Below are 20013 nucleotides of genomic sequence, written 5' to 3' on the forward strand. Positions count from 1 at the left end.
TTTGTTTCTGGTCTGTTCAGATGTTTTATGGCAGCCCGTTGTTGCTCGCTCAGGCTGCCTACTGGCTCTCATTAGGTGTAACATCAGGCTGCTGCTTAGGAAGGAAAAAAGAGATGAAAGCTCCTGCATAACTGGAGAGAGAGCCTGAATGAAAAGTTAATATTGGGAGAGTGCCCGAATGTTGTGCAGAGAAGAAAGTAACTTGCATGTAAAGACCTTGCATAGCTGAAGCAGGGAACACTTATGTTTATATATATATATTTATATATATAAATAGTAACAAAATATAATACATGCACAGAATTATTTTTTTAAAGAAATACTTTCCATTTACCTTTTTGTTGAAAATACGGATTTAGATGGAGGCAGTGTTTCAAGGATGTAAATTGGCTGAAGCTGGAGAGCCAGAGGCATCTCTGGCTTTTGGTGAAGAAATTTAGTGGTGAACAAAGAGGATCCTGTCTCAGCATGCTGCTGCCTGCTGTGCACTGGGAAGGCAGAAGTGGCTTTCTAATGTCACCCATACATACAGCCTGTGCAGAAACTGTGGCTTCCTCGCTCTCATGGGCCAGTCCTTTCTTCTTCAGCCTCTTGTCCCACTGGAGGACAGCACCATCAATAAACAAAAGGACCTTTGCTGCTGGATGGTTACCTTGCCTCATGTCACAGCAGTTTGAAGCATGTGCCTTCTTTGAGGAGCAAAGGCAGCCAATTTTGATTGAACCAGATTCAGCTGGGGACAAGTGGCTTCTCAAAATGCAGTGCTGCAATCATTCAATGATGCTTTTAATTGCATAAATTAGAATTGGTGTCTCTTGCCTTACACAGCATGATGTCAGTGCTGGTAGACGGACATTAGTTGTTTGAATGTTTTTTTTATATACATTTCCTGCATTATTTAGACAACTGCATATGAGGGAATTCATTTATTAAAAACCACCTCTTCCTGTAGAGATAATATCATGTCTTTACAGCAAATATAGTAAACTGGTTTCTTAAACATTCCTGGTTATTTACAGAAGCAATCTTTCCAAGTATCAGGGAGGTTGTAAACCAGAAGACCTAATGCTAACCTACACTGTATTCCAGTGAAGTTAAGGACAGAAAATATTTTCAAGCATTTGCTAGAAAGCTACATATTGTATGTGAATAATTACATTCTAATAATAATCATGGTTTTTGCAAGCTACTGTATTTTAAGTTGTCTGGGGTCCATTATGGTGTGGTTCATAAACAAGATGAAACTATGTGGCTAATAACATGAAATGTTTCCTACTTTGATCTAATCAGATGCCTGTCTCGAGCTGGTGGTTTAGATCTTCATCAGAGGAGAGGAGGATGTCGGAAATAAGTCCTCTGGAGTGTTTCTCTCTTGGCAATTAGCCACAGGAGCTCCATTATTATTTTTCGCCTAGATCAAATGAGGTCAACGGCGTGAGCTTCCTGCATGAGATCTTTCTTAGAAGCAGCAGCAGATGGTAACTGTGAACATCTCCCTGCAGGTCTGTGTCCCACAGCAGCCACGGGATGCAGCCTAGAACCTCGGAGGGAGGGGTGGGAAAAGCAGACAGATGACTGTGGGGCCTCTGAGGAAAACAGCAGTTTGACCGTATTGCTCTGCCTTAAGATAAATATTCACACCTTTCAGAAAGTTGTGATGGTGATGGTAAAAGAACAAGACTTGCACGAGTGGGAGGCCTGCTCACTTCAGGATTAAGATCACAGTAGCAACCACCTGAAATTCAACTTAATTTTTACTGTGTCATTTTAAGGAAAACTGCTTCAATGTTGACTAAAAAAAAGAATGCCTTAAGTGCAGTGCCTCCATGCCTGCATGCAGATATACAAATATAAGGTTCTCTTCTTCTACCTCATGATGAATTTCCACTATGTTTATGAATAAAAAAAAATATTTAGGTTTGTAATCTTAAGTGTTGAATTTGTGTTTAGAGTATTCACTTGAAGTGTCTGTAGGAGTTCCCGTAGCACCAGACAGTGTTCTCATGAGGGATCCTGGTCAGATGAATGAGACATTGTCATCTTCTGCAAATGTATTTGTTCAGTTTTAGTAGTGGTGTAATCCACTGACTTCTATATCACTAGAATAAAAGGTAGAAATGAGAAAATTGTATATTTGATAATGAACTATTGATGGAGCAGCTTTAATCCTGTGACCTATTATGCATTTTCTTCTATGCAGTATAATTAAGTTGACTTGTCAAATGAGGAAATAGTCTTATTAAAAAATAATACTCAAATATGCAAATACTTTTTGTGATAGTAAACAGAGAACTTCATGAGTATGTCTACAGGTTTAATTTGTTGAAGTTTTTTCGGGTATTTTTGTAGAAGATCCTGATTGAACTTGAGCGAGTCCATCCATCCCAAATTTAAGTGTATTTAATGACAAAAGTGAGTTGAGTGTTTTAACTTTAAAAGCCAGAGTTTTTTAATTGTGTGGTTCTTTCTGGAACTGGGACATACTAATCAGAGTTCTCTCCTGACCCCCATCACTGTTTTCACTAAATGCAGCTGGAGACAGGCATTTGGATTTGGACTCCAGCATATCCTCTAAATTGGTACACTCCCGTCCGGTTAGATTGTATAAATGGTTTTACTGGCTTTCATTCCTTCTCTTCCCTAAGAAAGATGTGCCCTGCTGCAGTGGCTCATCCTGGAGTTTCTCTTAAGTGCAACTTAAGAGAACTAGGGGAACTAGGGCAGTCGTGCCTAGGATGCAGGAAAGGATAGCAAAGAAAGCTAGGGTTTAACTGAGAGAATTCCTCAGACCTGGCACCCACTCTTGCACCTTCGTATACCTGAACCAGCTTTTTCTGGGCAGAGGCAAAATTGCTTAGTGGGAATACAGTTGCAATGATTTGCATGGTATATGTGTGAATGTTTCTAGAATCTTCTGGGTCCCAAAACTATTCACTTGTGTGGAGAAATCAGATTTCATTTTGACATCAGCATTACCTGATCTTGTGGTTGTAGAGGGAAGTTTGTAAAATGTCAAGTCTGCTGCTGAACAAAACGGTGGAAAAAACAACACACACAGAGCAGAGCCCAGAATATTTTCAGTTTTTTTGGTCTTTGGAAATCTGGAGATACAGTATTAGTTTGTGAACCTTGTCCATAATGAAGGAATCCTTTGCACTGGTGAACTGCTGTAATGAAGTAACATTGAAAAAAGAAAAGTGGAGAAATCCGCCAGAGAAGAGAAATGTACAATATCTCAGTGAGGCAATAAAATTACTTCAGTCTTTCAGTACGTTGATGCTGTGGCTAAAGATAATCTAACACTTGTTGCTGAGGAGTGTGGTTTTCTGATGAGCTGATTTTAAGAAATGAGGATATGAAATACTTAGAGGATATTGTCTTCTGTCTCTGAAAGGAAAGATACCATCTGACTCATATAGGCTGGTTGAAATTTTAATTAAACTCGAGCCAAAAAGCATTGCTGAATAGACGAAAGCAAATTCATTTAGAGACTGAAGAGACTGAGGGTGAGGGATTTCTATGTGAGAAAGATAAGGAAACATTATTTAATATGTTTATGCCATGTCTGTAGTCAAAATATTTCTATGCCAAAATCTTTCAGTAAAAATTGGGTTTCAGTTGGGATGTCCTTGTCAGGGGAATGTAGGATGCAAAAGAGTCGGAAGGCAGGGAAGGATCACGGTCTCTAGAGGAAGGAAAACACTCGTGAAGGGAAGAAGAATAATTGTCTCTCCTCCTGTCATGCCTTGTTTTCCTCCTGCTCCTTCAGCTGACTGAGTTGGCAGACGCGTACAAGCAAATGCTCTTTAATTTTTGTTTTGGTAATCCCTCCTCCCCACCCACAGCTTTCTGTCATAGATGGCTCCTGCCTCTGATTGATACTGCAAGGCAGGCTCTGGAAGGGAGCGCAGTGGCTGGCACTGGCCAGGCTCAGTGGAGCACAGGATGGAGCATGGTGGTGGCAGCGGGAGCGGCGCCTCCCATATAGGCATTAGAGGGATAACTGACAGCATGCCTGCTCCAGTACAAGGAACAACGTTTAGGCATGGTTGCGACGATGTGTTGAAGTAAACTATGTTATGATTATACTGCTACATTCTTGGCAGGCTTACCGTAAACCATAGTGTGCTTTTTGGTGTGTACGTGGCTTTTTTTCCCTTTCGTATGGGTAAGCAGATTAGTTAATGCCTGCCTTTCATGAGCGTAGGCTTTCATCCTTAATGCTGGGGTTAAACTGCATTCAAGCTGTCTATAGCCTCTGAAGGTCACACTACCATTTTGATTTCCTCTCCCCAGGTTATGAGCCTCCTGCAGGAGCGGGTGCAGAAAGGTCACGCAGCCCCTGAGCCTGACCCTACTCCTCCAGCTCTGCTCAAGGGATGCTCCTCTTCTCTTAAGTGGTTTTTCAGAATGAGCAGATTTTTATATTTTTCTCAAAACCACCCTTGTCCTCTTTGTTGTACTTAACTGTATGTCATTAAATACTCAGCTCTAAAGGCAACTCAGAAGTAGGACTTGCATTTCTCTCCTCACTTTAAGATCTTGTGGCTTGGCTTTAACAGGCAGCCAACTCCCACCTTGGCATGTCTGAGTGAAATCGATTGCCCTGGAATAGGCTTCTGCTCCAAGGTTTTGTGCTCAGGAGGACACTGCTTCCTTCAGCCTATCCATATTTACATACACCCAGCCTGGACTAGGCTACCTTTCCTCTTCCTCCCCATCCCAGCATCGCTGCTGTCTCACACACTGGCTGCCCGAGCATCCGCCATCTGGTCCTAAAAACCAAATGCAAGCGGTGTGTTGTTTTTAATTATTTTCTACTTGTGTGGCCAGGAGGTTATTTGGCCTGGTGAGCTCTACTTCAGGCAGGCCCTTGCTCTCATTAATACCACCTTGCCTACATCCTGCACGAGTACAGGAATGGCTGAGTTATCCACTTGTGTGGCCAGCTCTTGATACAACACAGTGGCCAGTATTTACAATTATAAGAGGAAGCTGTTAGATGTGGATTATCCTGTATTTTCCTCCAGTGATGATAATTATATACATATATTTCAATTTAATCCCAGGACTGAAGTCTGGCTAAAAATTTACACATAAAAAGTCCATTATCCAGAAATAAATTTGGCTCACTTAGATTTGGAAATTGTATTTATTAAAAAGCCTCTTTTTTGATCTAGAGGAATCCTGCAGAAGTCTTTGTAAAACACAACAGGCTTATAAAAAGGTGTAAAACTTGATGGAAGAAGAGAGCAAAAGCTCTAAATAAGAAAAATAGTTTTGTCAGCTTCTCAGACAAGGAATCATTTTTCACTTGAACCAACAAAGAGAACACTTGCAGCTGAACACTGAAGCTGGAAATGCCTCTACAAGATGTTTGGCATGACTTTTAAGTTTTATGCATCCTTGATGGAGTCCTGTGGTCAAGGCAACCCATCAGATAGTCACAGCAGGCAAACTCCTGCCTACAAAGCTAAACAGATAAATGGCAGATTCAAAAATACTTTCACTGTCTAATTATTGATACACACTTCACTGCAGCAGCTTGGTATGGTGCAGAAACAGGGCTGGACAGGGTTTTGTTTCAGTCTGGTTCCCATTGTGTTTCTTGATTTCAGAAAAACAAACCCTAAGGGGATGTAGCTGGAGGAAAACAGTGGTAATTAGGGCACTGTGCGCTGAATTTGGCTGGGACTGTTGAAGCTGGCTTTACTTCCAGCTGCTGCTGCAGCAGAGACAGCTCCTTTCCTTCATGCTGGGGATCATAAAGGACTTGTTGCACCTTGAGAGCAAGAATAGCTGCTCACATTGTCGCAAGATTAAGCTGATATGCCTCCAAGTCACTGCAGGGCTTCTGAGTCACTGTTTAGATGGTATGTTTAGGAAAGGATCTTTCAAAGGAATAAATCCTCTGGATGTGTCTATGAATAGAGTTCAGTGTTGTCAAGTTACAATTTGAAATGGCAAAGATTACTTTTATTTCTTGGGAAGCTAAATAGCTCAAATTCCTGGGGCTTCTTTAATGAAGATACCTTAAATTTTTATATTTGCTTTCATTTTTTATTTAATAGCAGAGGTCTTCTCAAATATGCTGTTCATATGTCGTATATTCAGGAATATGGAAGGGGGGGAAGTGAAAAGAATGAAATGTCTTTACATGTAAAAAGGAATGTTCTCCACGTCATCAGCATGTTACAGAGCCCTTGGACATTTTGTGGTTGATGATAGGACACAAAGGAAATTCAGACTTTTGCATCTGAGTTAGGCAGCCTGGGTTTCACAGTGAGCTAATACACAGCTACTCCTGTGAGAACTCTGTGAATGGTGTAATGCACAAATCTGTGTTACAAGGAAACTCCAAAACATGTTCTCAGTAAATTAACGAGGAGGTTTAGTGTAGGCTTCAGCATGCATTTCAGAATAAAACCCCACCCATCCAAAAGTGTTTGTGGTTTCTGAGTTCTCTCACACCGCCTCTGCAGATCCCTGTGATGCAAACCAGGTTTTGCTGAATTAATCTTCCTTCTGTCCATGTGTTCGCCACCTCGCTCAGAAACAGGGCACAGCTGGGGAAGAGGGGCTGTGCCTGAAGGGAATGATGAGTGGGGGTCATGAATAATCGTTATTTCCCATAGAATAATTCAGGTGTAGTTTTGGATGAAAAGGGTATTTAATGGCAATTCTTGATTTGAGATAAATCATGTATGTATCGTTATGTTAAGGGCTCTCATCTGTGTTTTTGTTTGTTGGTTTGGTCTTTTTGTTTGGTGTTTGTTTTAGGGCATTTTTAGGTGTTTTTTCTTGTTTGTTAGTTTTAAATATTGCAACTTGAATGCATGCTTCCTGTTGTGCAGTTTTTCACTGAACTCAGCAGAAGCTGTCTCCTGTCATTTCCCTTTGAAACCGATATAATTGACAAATCTTTGTCCAATTTTCTCCCACCAGCTTAATTTTTAATTTTTCTTTTTTTTCTGTGCAAGAGGCTGCAAGATATGTAGGTTATTTTTAAAAGCATAGGCTAATTTTAAAAGGCCTTGGATTGTCTCATTTTGAGAGAATGATTACAACTTGTTCATGACCTTGTGTATAGGCTCCAGACCTCTGACTTCAACAGCCAGTAAAAGTGTGTACTGATTAGAAGGAGAAGTACTTGGAAAGAAGTATTTTGAGTATTTCAGAAATATAATTATGTATGGTGCTAGATAAATGTTAAATGGGAATTTTTTTTGTCCTCAGTAAATTCGTCCTTTAAAATAAAAATATTTGATGGATCTGACAATATAAATCCTTTATGTTTTGACTTTTCAGGTATTTTAAAAGAAAACTATTGAAAACAGCAAGGATTATCTCATTTTATTATACCAGAAGATATTTAGTACTTCTTGGAATATTGCTCATTTGTTCTCTTGTATCTTTCCAGATGGACTAAAAATACTGTTTTGTCTTTTCAACATTTTGCTACTGGGCGAGTAGTGTAGTATCACAACAGCTCATCTGCAGGTTTAGCCTCCAATGAAAATCATTACATTTCAAAAGTAAACATTTTGTTATCCTTGAACTTTAATTTTGAGGTCAGATTTCAGCTCTGGAAATATTGTAGGAACTGTAGTTAAGTTAAATGGTGAAGACTTGGGCATTCAGAAAAGGTAGTAAGGATTATTAGTTTCTTTTTTTTAACTGGGAAATATTTATTCCTTGCTACCCTGAAGCATCATTGCTGGATGCACTGTAGTCTGAAATCATGAACGATGTGCTTGACATGGAACACAGCCCTGAAAATACAAGTTTTATAAGGGGAATATTGGCGCAACACAAACTTTATTAATACTTGTGGTCAGTCTGCTCTAGTGTTTAAAATCCCTCGTTTCCATGTTACTTTGTAAATACAGCTTTGCTTAGTTTGCTTGAAGAGTGACCCTTCATGACTTTTGGATTTGTGCACACTTCTACTTTCACTCAGGCTATTTTCTGCTAAGGAGAACTTGGGAACATTTTCTAAGATTTGAGGTACTGTTTTGGACACTGCCTTGTCCAAGGAGAATTTGGATGTCTACTAAGACAGCTTTAAAAGAGCTCTTTTTGAACCTCTTCAGTAAGTAGAGACAGCATTTGCAAGTCTGTATTGGCAGGAGACAAGACACTGAAATACCTGACACTTGAATTTACCTCTGTTGAGAAAATATTATGTGTTTTGAAAAGTACAGCCTGTCATTAAGGTGCTGTGTTCTGGTTATAAATACTGTTTGAGGGGGCACAGGTAGGGAGATGGTCCCTGCTGGAAGACTCCTGCTCTGCTCCTGGCAGTTCCTGTATCACAAGGCATGGAGGCGTGGGTAGTCAAACTCACTCAAGAGCAAGAGGTTAGTAAGAGCTCGTGCCCAGGGCATCAGAGGTGGTGTCTTTCACTCTGAGTAGAGTGAATTGACATGCCTGCATTTCTCTGTGCTATAAGTCTGCAAATAAATTGAGCTCTTGGTAATACTAATCCCAGTTGATAGCAGAATGTTGGGGATACTGTTGCCTTTGCTCTCACTCAAATATGGTGCTTTCTGTTCTGCGGGAGGATGCCTTCAGTGTAAGGTCAAGCCCACATCTTATCTCTTAAGTCCTCCTTCCCTTCAGGGTATCATCAGGCATTCAACTTACAAATCCTCTAAATCTTCTGAGGTGTTTTCCACGTACGTTTTAAAAAGTTTACGTAATGTCAGTGAAGAGCTGCTTCTACTAAGCTGGCACACCTTATATTTGATTAAACCTTCACTTTGTGCTTGAAGGACAGCTTGGCTTGCTTCACAAAGCCAATGTTGGAAAGACAACAGTCAACTACAGTGATTTCCACCCCCCCGTCTGATTTATGGTTTGGGGGGAAAAGGAATTGCAATGTATGTGCCAGGGAGGGCAGGTCATGCTCTCTGTCTCCAGCTGATTGCAGAAAGTAATTTTGGCAGAGCATTTGGTAACACCTGCCATGTGACATGTCATCAGTGTTTCCTATTTTTCACTTTTCTTTATTTTGCCTTCTTACTTAGCCAAACAGTTTATGCCTAGTAATCCTTACTTTAGAAACCCAGGTCACTTTGGTACAGTTTTACATCTTTGAAGCAATCTCTACATCAGTTCATATCTCAGTATTTACCTGCAGGTACATTCCTTCTGACTGCAAAATGGTTTGGCTTCTTTCTTCTGTCCCTCTCTCACGAACTCTGCAGGGGCTGCATCTCCCCAGCAATGCTTTTTCCCCCTCATCTTTCCTGTGACTTGGAGATTTGGCATTTGTCTCAAGTTGCTTCACCAAGTCCTATTCAGGCTGCAGTTTTTGTGTTACAGGTCTGGGCTCTTATGGGCTTAAAAGTGGTGGTGTTAACTGCTCTGATCAGGAGGTGGCCAGGGGATGGTGCTTCCCTCCCTGACTGGCTGAAACCCGAGGCAGAAACTCTGGAGCTTCATTCCTATGAGTGCAGGAAGTCCATGCTGAACAGTAAAGGCTTTGGGGTCAGTATCCAATTCGTACAGCTCAATCTCACTTAAATGTGGTTTATTTTATATGGACTGCAGTGCCACTCCATTTTGTTGTCCTTTTCCAAGGAGCCATCCCATGAAGTTTGTGTTGCAGTGCCGGTGGTTTGGCCCACCCCTTCTTCCAGTTAGACAGTGAAAGAACTGCATCTTGTCTTATGGTATTGCAAAAGTAAAACAACTGTGTTTGGTCTCTGCGCTGTCTGGTGAAGCACTGGCCTAGAGGGACTGAAATGCAGGACAATCTACAGGGTTTTTTAATATCTTCTGTGTTTTAGTCTAGAGGAAGGTAATGGAAATACCGTAGAACCAACATGTCTGCTTCTGTGCATTGACTTCAGAATTGATTTTTGCAGTGATATGCTTTGAAATTCATATTAGAAATTATTTTTGGCCTCATCCATTAAATTACCTTTTGGAAACTAAAGTTTGACATGCAGTTAGAAGGAATTTATTCACCACTGAGTAATTTTAAAATTGTGAGTTACATTTTTGATTCTCATAGCCAAGAACTCTGCTTATTTTGTGTGTCCAGAGTTGGAAAAGTTTGAGTTTAAAATCTGGATAGATATTTTAAGTCCTGCTATGCTGTTGATGAAAAATGTTGGTAGCAGGGTGTAGTTGTTAGTTCCCCCCATAATCTGAAAGAGAGCCTGTTGAGCAGATAACTGTATGGATATACAGGCATTTATAGAGAGATGTTTTCAGACAAATCTGCACGTGCTTCTTCTTTGTCAGCTTTTTTTCAACATTTACATGATTCTGCAACCCATATTCAGCCTCCTAGGTTGCTTCCTATCAACGGAATGTCTCTGCAGGATGGGTCAGCTGGAAGAATGCTGCCAGCTCTGGATTTTCCCCTGTGCTGCTTTCCCAGTGTGATTGCAGGTTATGAGATCCGAGGTCTTGAAAAAACACTGCTGCCTCTTTGGCAGTTTGGTACTGGGGAACTGACCTAGAAAACATCTGCCTGCTGCTGGAGATAAAATAAGCAGAGGCAGCATGGAGGTGCTGTTTCATTTTGGTTGGTGCATTTGGGGGACCCAAAGGGAAGAGTTGCAAGGATTGTGGTGTAGGATTTGGAATGCAATAGCCCGATTGGTACATGCTAGTTTGAGATCTCCTTCTCCCCTCCTTACTGGCAGTTTGTCCTTCCTGTGTTATAGTCAGCATTTGCCTACAGATAAATGTAGGAATATTGCAGTGGAGGGCAGGAGTGCCCCTGTCACCAACAGCCTCCTTTTAGATCAGCTTAAGTGAAGCATGAAACCATAACCATAAGTTTTAGCATCCCTGGAAGCTTTCCTTCCAAAGGTGTTTATGTAAATGAATGAATTAATGGGGGGAAAAAAAGCCCAGCTGCAAGCAACAATTGTAAACAAGTGGATTTTAAGCTTGTTGATTTCTGGAAGGCTGTTTGGTATTTTGTTCTATTCATCAGTGGGGGTGGCTAGTTTGAACTGATAGAGAGGACTTGATAAGAGCTAATGACGCTTATAAAAGAGAGGGGCAAACAGTGCTTAAATATGCCACATCCCGATCCCTCTTAAATTTATCCATGAATATTTGGGAATTGGTATGTTCTCAGTGATAGGACCTAACTGGGCTAATGTTAATGTTACCCAAAGCACAAAGTCTGTGTGTTGATGAAGTTCTTTAAAGATGGATTATTTGTATTCACATTGCCACTAGGTGAGTGTTTTCTACTGATACACTTCAGTAATGTGAGGTTTAAGTTATCTAGAGGTCCAGACTGTAAGGAATGTAGGAGTTACAGTGGGTTTTATGTCTGATCTGCAGGATGTTGTAGATCTCTTGTTTTTACATTTCACTGATAGAATTGCTGGCAAAGGAAGGGCTTTTATGTATGTGTTATATTTTTGGGGATCCCCCACCCCCATTTGTTTTTCTGATCTTTCAAATGGGTGTTTCATCTGGCCCTTTAAATGATGGCATTTGGGAGTCAAACTTTATGCCTTGTTTTTCGTTTGTCCCTCCAATATTGAGCAGATGTTTCTAAGAGTTAATGTCGCTTCTCAGTTATCTCTGACAGAAGTAGAGTCTGCTCTACATCAGAGAGTTTAGACTAATGCACATTGATCTTGGCAGGGAGAACACAGGCTCCTTCAGCTCACTAGGCAGTACAGGCCTGCAAATTGTTGTATTAACAAGCCAATTAATTAATAAGCAGGAAATTGATGTAAACCCCGAGGCAGTATGTACTGATACTATATTCTTAGTTTTTGAAAAATAGATGTTGCTTTAATACATAACATGAAGCACTCTCCATGCCGTTAAGGTCCGAGCGGGGAAAAGCTTTTAATATTTCTTTTCAAACCAAACTCCATTTGACAGTTGTCACTGCCAAAAATTGCTCTCCCTGTGCTTTTCCTCCTCTCCCAGCTCTGCATGTTTTTCCAAGGAAGCAAGTGGAGGAGATAAGATCATTTACCTGCTAAGTGGAGTGGTGTAATGGGCTATTTCTCTGCAGCTTAACTACTTGCTGCCGTTTAATAGACTTGTATAGGTTTAATTTTGCTGCTTTACAGATGCAGCACAGGCAGCTGAACAGAGGTTTCCAGGTTGGTGGGGGTGAGTGCATTTAGATCAGCTGCCCTTTGGGAAGCAGAGTCCATCCCCTAGCTGGGACAGGCAGAGGGGTTTCTTTTCTCTTTGGCTTGAGACATAACAGTATGGGAGAGCAAAATACCAGATTTGGGGTTGAGTTCATTTATGTTTCTCATCAGTGACTTTGTGCACCCCAGGAATGTGTTGCATTGATCTAATCTGGTTTTCATTCACTAGCTCAAAGCTTCCTTTGTGCTGTTCATTTCTTGATGGGCACTGTGCATCTGTAAGAAGTAAAACTCAAGTTATGCTGCACCTTGAATTAAGACTATTTCTCTGTAAATGGCTCATATGCCTCAGGAAAATTTGATTCTCAGCATTAAGGAAGCAAATGTAAATCTCACACTCCTCAGAAATAAATCACCTGAGTATATAAATGAAGTTCATTTCTACAGTCTTGTAACTAGGTTTGACAGAGTCACTTAAAGTTGTGACATTAGTCTTTAGACTGTATGGGTTGTTACATACCTGTCCAAAGGAAATTTGCATCTGTTTGCAGTTGGCTGTTTTTCACTGCTTTAACCTGCCATCCCACAATTTTGTGTGCCAATTTAGTAAATTATTTTTTTAAGGAATAAGGTATAATTTTTCTCTGAGAAAGAGTGAAGTTCAGATGATTACTTTAATATTTTTTATCTTTGAAGCTGAACCAAAGTGACAAGGCAGGAGGAGAGGGGTAAGAGCACAACCATGTTGCAACTGTGGCTCTTCCATCACCTTGCCATCGACCAGTGTTTGCACGATGGGCTTGGGGTGTTTTTTTTTTCTTTTTTTTTTTTTTTAATTTTGGAAGGTTTAGTGTGGAAAGCCACACTCTTGGCATATGCATCTCACCAGGATGACTCTGCCTTCAAAGCACTGCAGAAATGCCACATTCAAAAATATCCCCCCCCATCAGGATATCACTTGCTGTGCTTCCTCCCTTTCTCCATGGTTCTGATGGTAAATCACAAACTCTAAATTAAAGGCAGGTTTTGATGCAAGGAAGTGCCCAGTTTTGTGTGAGGGGCTTTGGTGTCTCCCCAAGGTTAGGTGGGTAACATCCATCTGTCCGTCCGTGTCCATCCAGCCAGCCCCACGTCTGCTGTTTCCCACTTGTGCCCACAAATTGCTTCTTAGGCTGCTCTGTGGAACAGAGCATTTCATTGGCCTGGCTTAAAAAGAAGCATTGCAAAGAAGAAGGCCCCTCAGAGCAAGAAGTGTTGGGGAGAGGAGGAGGAAAAAAGCCCCTGACCTGGAGGTGTGCAGAGAGCTAGCTGCTCTGGCATTACAGTCTGAAGGTGGGCTGGCATTCCCCAGTCTCCCTTCCCAGGCTGTGCCTAAAGCAGCAAGACAGGGAAGAGTCATCCTAAATAACTGGGGTTTGAAGCTGAAAGTCAGCAGTACGTGTTGGACCACAGCAGAAACATCTTAAAAAGAAGGTGGCTTGAAGAATTAATTTTGGAGCCAGCCTAGATGAAAAAGAAGCCGAATTTCTTATTCTGCTGAAATGATGGGGAACCACCTTACAGTTAACACCAGTGATAAATGTCAGACTGGTTTGTATTAAAAATGCTTTAATCTGATTTGGCCCCATTAATTTTTAAACTAGCAGAGAAGGTCATTAAATCACAAGTCCCTTTTTTGTTATAAATGCTTGCACCTCCTTGTTCCCTCTACTTCCATGGATTCTGCTTCTAATTAAAGTGGCAATGTGGTTCGTGGCTTGTCAGGCAGATTAATGTGCTTTTCAAATCTGGGTTTTTCTTTTTTTTTCCCCTTCCCCTATATTGCTTGTCTTCCTGATGGGTTTTTTTGGGAGGGGTGTTGCTACTGCACCTGTATACAAAGCTTACAGAAAGGTTTTGGCTCTTACTGTGCAGGCTTGGGTGAAGCATCAAAGAGCCGGGGGTGGGGAGGCAAGGAGCCTGAGAGAAATCTGTTTGTCACAGAATGACACATTCAGTCTCCTTTTCCCTTGCATTTGAGTGACGTGCGTTCTTTTTCCGACGGCGAGGATTCGGAGCGTTCTGAGGTTTTGAAACCTGCAGTCCCTCCTGGTTGCTTCCTCCCCTGCTTGGGACCATCCATGCTTGCCTTCTCGTGACTAAACTCGAAAGTGGCAGGTCACATCCCATCAGTGATGCGGAATTTGCTGTACCAGGGGCTGAGCTGAACTGGCACCTCGCCAGCAGCCTGAGGGTTGCACTTAATTTGCATATAAATTTACATAGGAGTTTAATTGGAGATAAATGCACATGTTTTTTATTTATAGAGCTCTGCAAGCGTATACACAGATTTACTTTAAGAAATTAACCAAAAATCAACACACCGAGTTCACCTGCTTCAAAGCTGAGTGGGATAAGGTTATAAATGGGGCTCGGACCCCATCACATCAACAAGCCCCTGACAGCTTGTGGCCCCTTTGGCCAGGGGCTCTTCATCTGTGAGGTTCCTGCCAGCCTGCAGCCCCATCTCTGCAGTGTGCCTTCCTCATTCCCTGCTTCTACCAAAATAAAGCATGCTTGTTTCAGAGCAGCTTTGGAGCACGCCCCACTCTTATCTGCAGGCAGCGCAGGCTGTTGCTGGATTCTGTGGACATGCAGTTACAAGCTGTAGCCCAGAGACCAAATAAGTATCTTCCTTCCTCTCCCTCCTATGTGATATACAGCCCCGGTAGGCTCCGTGGGCAGCTTGCTAGAAGATAAAATTAATTTTTGAGTAATGCACGTTGGAAGGAATAATCTGAACGAGACATGCACGTTACTGGGTTATAAATTAACTGTAACTACTGAGGAAGAAAGACGCGGGCATCACGCAGCCTGGCTCTCGCAAACCTTTTCATGTTCTGTTACAGCGTGACGAGTGTCAGGCAGAAATAAAATAAAATAGTGCAGAACAGAATGAAATACAATTATGAAACTTCTCTGTTGTTCTTGCATAATTGGGGGGTCTGACGTCAGCTCTAAAACTGTTTAATTTTGCTCATCTCAGAATACTGACGGAATGAAAAGCTGGCCGGAAATGAATCATGCAATGAATAGAGGGATATATAATTTTTTTTATTTTAAAGTAGCTGGGGAGGTGGAATTGAAGCAATTGAGATGAAAAGGTAAAATGCTTGCAAAGTGTAGGCAGGTGGATTTAATGAAGGAATGCGTAAGCCACTTACGTATGGGTAGAAATTAAATGGCAGAAGTGTGCAACATAATAAGCGGTAGAGAAGTAAATGGAGCACTGCTAACCTTGCTGTGCAATAGGTCGTCCTGCTTCTCTCACGGCTTCTGACATGATCCTTTAACCAGGGCAGGGGCAAATGCCATGTAGTGAGACATTTAAGTCAAATAAAAGGGCCGTGTTTGAAATGGTTAAAGGGAATTCTGTTTTCACAGTGAATAATTAAACTGGGAACTGATTGCCTTCTGTGCAGGAACATCCGTGTCTCTTTACAAACCAGCCTTCATCCCCTGCAATGCATTGTTCATTAAAATAGACAAACAAAAGCTCATAAGGCATGTTAAGCCATTTTTCTAAATCAGGTTCCCTGTTTTGTTGGGGTCTTGTGGGATTTTTAAAGCTCTGTTCTTGGATTTTGTGCTGTCTAAAATGGCTGTGATAACTCCGTGATCTTGTGCACTGAGCTGTTAATGGGCAGCAGAAGCTCTTACCGAGAAATTTAGTATGGCTGAGAGTGTGCTGGGGGAAACAAGGAAGATGAAAACGTTGAGTCTGAAAATGCAGGTCTATTTAATGCTTAAATACATAGATTAGAATCTAAATAATATAAAGGCTTTGACAGTGCAATATGCTTTAAAATGTATTTTTTGGGTTTATGTTTATGGATTTATCAAGTAAATTACCTTAATCTTCATCAGATCGCTCTGAAAAATGTTCCTTCTGACAATCCACATATGCGTCTGTAATAAGTGCATGCAAATCAGTAACAGTATGGACTCTTAGGCTAAACAGAATTTAATTTGCCAGACCAGAGGTAAAAAGAGAGAACAAAGCTGCAGCACAAGAACCGATTTAGGCTGATCTTGCCACTCCTCTCAGGTTTCTGATGCAGGGCTGATGTGTGTGTGGGTTAGAGCAACGTACAATGTCTGATAGGCCAATATAGGGTAGAAGCTGCAGAAATTTAATGAGCAAAACCCGAACAAAGCCTTGCCTTCAGGAGAATTTTTAAAAGTACAATAAAAGTTCCAGCAGCAGCTTTATGAAATATTTCTCTCTGTCATCATGGCCAGTTTGACTCATGTTTGGCTACAGATACCTCTCTCCCTTGCACTCTTACTTTTCTTTTGAAATCTCTGAAGTACTTTCCTCAACCCTGTTGTCTGTCTACTTTGGAAGGAGCGGGGGGACAGGGGAGGGAGCAGGAAAATTTGTTCTTTCTAAATCCACTGCTCTGTGTAACCCAATTTAGGAGCACAAACATAGGCTCTCTGTTGTGTAGCTGACCCCGGTGAGGAGGGACTGGAGTGTCATGGGGCTGCTCTGGCTCTCCTGAATCTCCTGGGAAGACTGTGCTGCCCGCTCGCTCCAGATCTCAGCCTGGAAGTGCAGGCTGCCTGGGCAGTGCCCGTGTACCCTGTGTCTGTGTTGTGCCATCCCATCTCAGCACAGGTGAGGGATGGCAAGGCCCTTGGGAAAAAGGATGACCTGTCCTCCTTCTTTGGGAGAAGCAGAGCCAAACAATTCCTTTTGGCGAGCCATCTCTCTCTCTGTTTCTCAGTAGATGTCTTCTGTAGGCAGTCTGGGATGGCTGCCTGCCATTCGCCTGTTTGAATTACGATAGAACTGATTTCTTTTTGTTCTTTCCTTAAGATCCCAGATCATCTGAACGCGTCGTGCAAGATGCTTTATGGTTTTGATTTTCAAAGGTGTTTCTTCTTTGGCTTGTGCAGTGCTGTGGTTTGCTGGCACTGTGAGATGCCCCCGTGCTGTCAGGACTGGTTTTGTTCTGCTCTGTGAAATATTGACATTCCCGGTGCTGGCTTTTGCTGGTGTTAGCACGCATAGAAAAAATGCCTGATTAAAGGTTTGCCACATGTTGCTCATCTGCGTGAGTTTTCTTTGTTCTGTGACTTTGGGCAATCCTGTGTATCTGGCAGTACTTCTGGTGTGTGAGAACAGGGTCTGTCTGTCTTTCTTGATTCTCTTGGAAATGTGTGTGGTTTCTTTAATGTAGTAATTTTATTGAACAATTTTAAATGCAGTTCATACGTGTATATTATATATGTATACTTGTTAAAAAGAAAAAAAAAGTAGTAATTTGTTCCAGAAGGGAAAAGAAATAGGAAGAGCACATTCAAACTGAAATACTGTTTTCCCAAGGGATTTTCATAGCTGTTGAAGTAATTCTTTCTTTGTGTTTTCTCTCTGTGTAACATACATTGCCTTCTTTCTTTTAACTCCAAAATGTAAATTGCTGCCATTATGTTCTGTATTCCATAAGATTCTTGAAACATTTTTCTCAACTTAAATGCTAAGATCCCCATAGCCTCTAAAGCCTACCAGAAATTGTGATTATTTTCCCCAACTTTTTAGGCATTATTTTCAGGTGCTTCCATTTTTTGGCTTTATTTGATCTAAGCACATTTTAGTAACATGAACCACGTAGTGAATTTTCCATCACAGAATCTTACTGAGAATGAATAAATGTGATAATAATTAAAAAAAAATTACCCATGGCTGCTCTCTGTTATTTGGTAACTCTAGAAATTGCCTGATAAAGTTCTGCAGTCTTTTAAACTCCTCAGGTAGAAATTTTGGTCTTGAAAATTTGTAAAATTCTGTAAAAAGCTATTAATCAATCAGTGTTTTGCAAGAAAGATGTAAAAGTTCATTCCAGTCTGGTATTTTATATCTACTGGCAAAAAAATCCCAAACCTGTGTGCTAAAAAATAAATATTTCTAAGCTTTTCCAGACCTGAGCATCATGTTGCAGCTCTGAGGAAAGTACAGCTGGAGTGATAAGAGAAGCAGCTCTGCTGAAAGGAAAATGAAGTGGAAAGGTTTAGCTTCATTAATCAGGGTGAAAGGGTTTTTTTGGACTTGAAAGACACAGTTGACCACTTTCAGGTTGAGTGAAAAGTAGTCATCTACAGAGTATAGCTCTTTGGGAATGGAAAAATAATCTCAAGTATATGTGTCACAGACAGATGCAATGATGTGAATATTTGAAAAAAGTTTTTGTGGGAAACAAAAAAAAATTAAAAAGTGAAAAATGTGTGATCCTAAGGGGTCCCTTTCAGCTGGATATATTTTACAATTCTGTGATCCCCAAGGTTTTTCTAGTAATAAATTGATTATATTTGTCCTGCTTGTTTCATGGGCTGCTAAGTAAAACTAACCCTGTCAAAGAGGGTACATACTGTGGTGCCCCAAATGAGTAACCTTTCTGGTTGGCTGGATCTGGCTGGGGGCCGTAAGCTGTGAATAATTAGATTGTAATTAAAATCTATTTGTCACCTTTTCTCTTTCCAGCTGATTTAGGCAGTGGTATTAGGTAGATTATTTTGTTCCTTCTGGTGTCAAAAATACAATGTGCCAGTTGCAAATACTGCAGGCTTTCTTAAATTCTCCCTTCATGCAATTATGAGAATTCTTTTACATATAAATAAATATATATACACACATACGCACACATATATAATATGTATTATGTATATATCTTTTTCTGTATTTTTTTCACAAATGAGTTATGAAAGTTTTTGTAAAAATTAAGACTAGCCAGTCTTTTCAGAGGAAGTAGGTTCTCTACTGGGATTTTCCCCAGTACATGCTGTGATCTGGCTTGGGGGACAGTGGCACATCCATGTGAAAGTCCCAGCCTCCTGGCTGGAAGATGGAGTAGTGCCACCATTCCCAACCTGCCTGTTGGGATCTCTGATCCTACGCGGTTACTGATTTCCTGATGTGCTGACAGAAACATTTTGAGTGGGACTTCCCAGGGACCTTCTTGTGGCATTATGCCATTGCACAAAACTTCTGATGGAAGGTAAAGACATTTGAGGATTGATTTGTACTCTTTTTAATAAAGCAGTGTCTGGAGTTACTGAAGCCTTAGGGGAAATTCAAAATACTTCTGGAAGAACCAGACTGATTCCAGATGTCTTTACTTTTAACCTGGATCTCTAGCTGATCATGCTTTTCTGGTTAATTCCTCATAATAAGCTACCTAATTTGGTGGATTTGTGAAGAAAGGCCTTCAGAGGAAATGTATCCCTTTTAGAAATACTTCTCTTTTTCCAGCAAATAGTCTGGTGTAAAGGCTAGGCTTAAAAAAAAAAAAGTAAGAATAGTAAAGTCGTTGTAGAAATAAAGCAGGATTCTGGCACCAGTTGTCTTTTAGAAGTGTAGCGTTGGACAAAGTTTATAGGTCTTGGCTTGTCAGACCTAAGAGTATCTCCTGTGGAACAGCTGAATGAGACAATGAGAGGAAGGATACCATAAAGCGAAATTAGGCCTGAGAAGAAAATGCCAACACTTTTTTCCCCCCACCCCCATGCAGACAGCAGTTCTGGATCTGCTAAACAAAGGCGGAAAAAAATGCAAGGGACTCAAAAATGCACTTTTCAAACTTCCAGGTCTGGTTTTAATCTTGTGCATCCTTCTGTGTTCCCTTGCCAACACCTAGAGGCCTCACAAGTGCTAAAGTGCACAGGATTTCCAGTGGCAGTAATCATAGTAACGAGGTTCACTTGATGAAGTCACGCGTGCCAAGGCAAAAAAGGCTTTAACAGCTTCTCCTGAGCTGAAGTCCTCCACGCCTGTCTTGCTTTCCATGCAGACCTGGGGAAATGCTGCTCTGGGATGTGAATGCTGTACAGCCATGTGAAAGACATCCTCAGGGATCACTAAGGTGCAGTGTGTAGCAATCAG

The 20013-nt window shown here is 41.1% G+C and overlaps 1 protein-coding gene across 11 annotated transcripts in view; it reads left to right on the forward strand.

The window, feature by feature from the left end:
* The window catches only part of JARID2 (jumonji and AT-rich interaction domain containing 2), a 212241-nt gene that overhangs the window by 50575 nt on the left and 141653 nt on the right, over window positions 1–20013 (forward strand). Inside the window, exon 1 of one of the 11 annotated variants that reach the window (XM_064423661.1) lies at window positions 19972–19993. The exons of the other annotated variants lie outside the window; for them this stretch is intronic. The gene's annotated coding sequence lies outside the window, so the exon portion shown is untranslated. Of the gene's footprint in view, window positions 1–19971; window positions 19994–20013 lie in introns of those variants that run through there. 11 annotated transcript variants of the gene reach the window in all.

The sequence above is a fragment of the Passer domesticus genome, chromosome 1, assembly GCF_036417665.1.
Source record: "Passer domesticus isolate bPasDom1 chromosome 1, bPasDom1.hap1, whole genome shotgun sequence".
NCBI classification, from domain to species: domain Eukaryota; kingdom Metazoa; phylum Chordata; class Aves; order Passeriformes; family Passeridae; genus Passer; species Passer domesticus.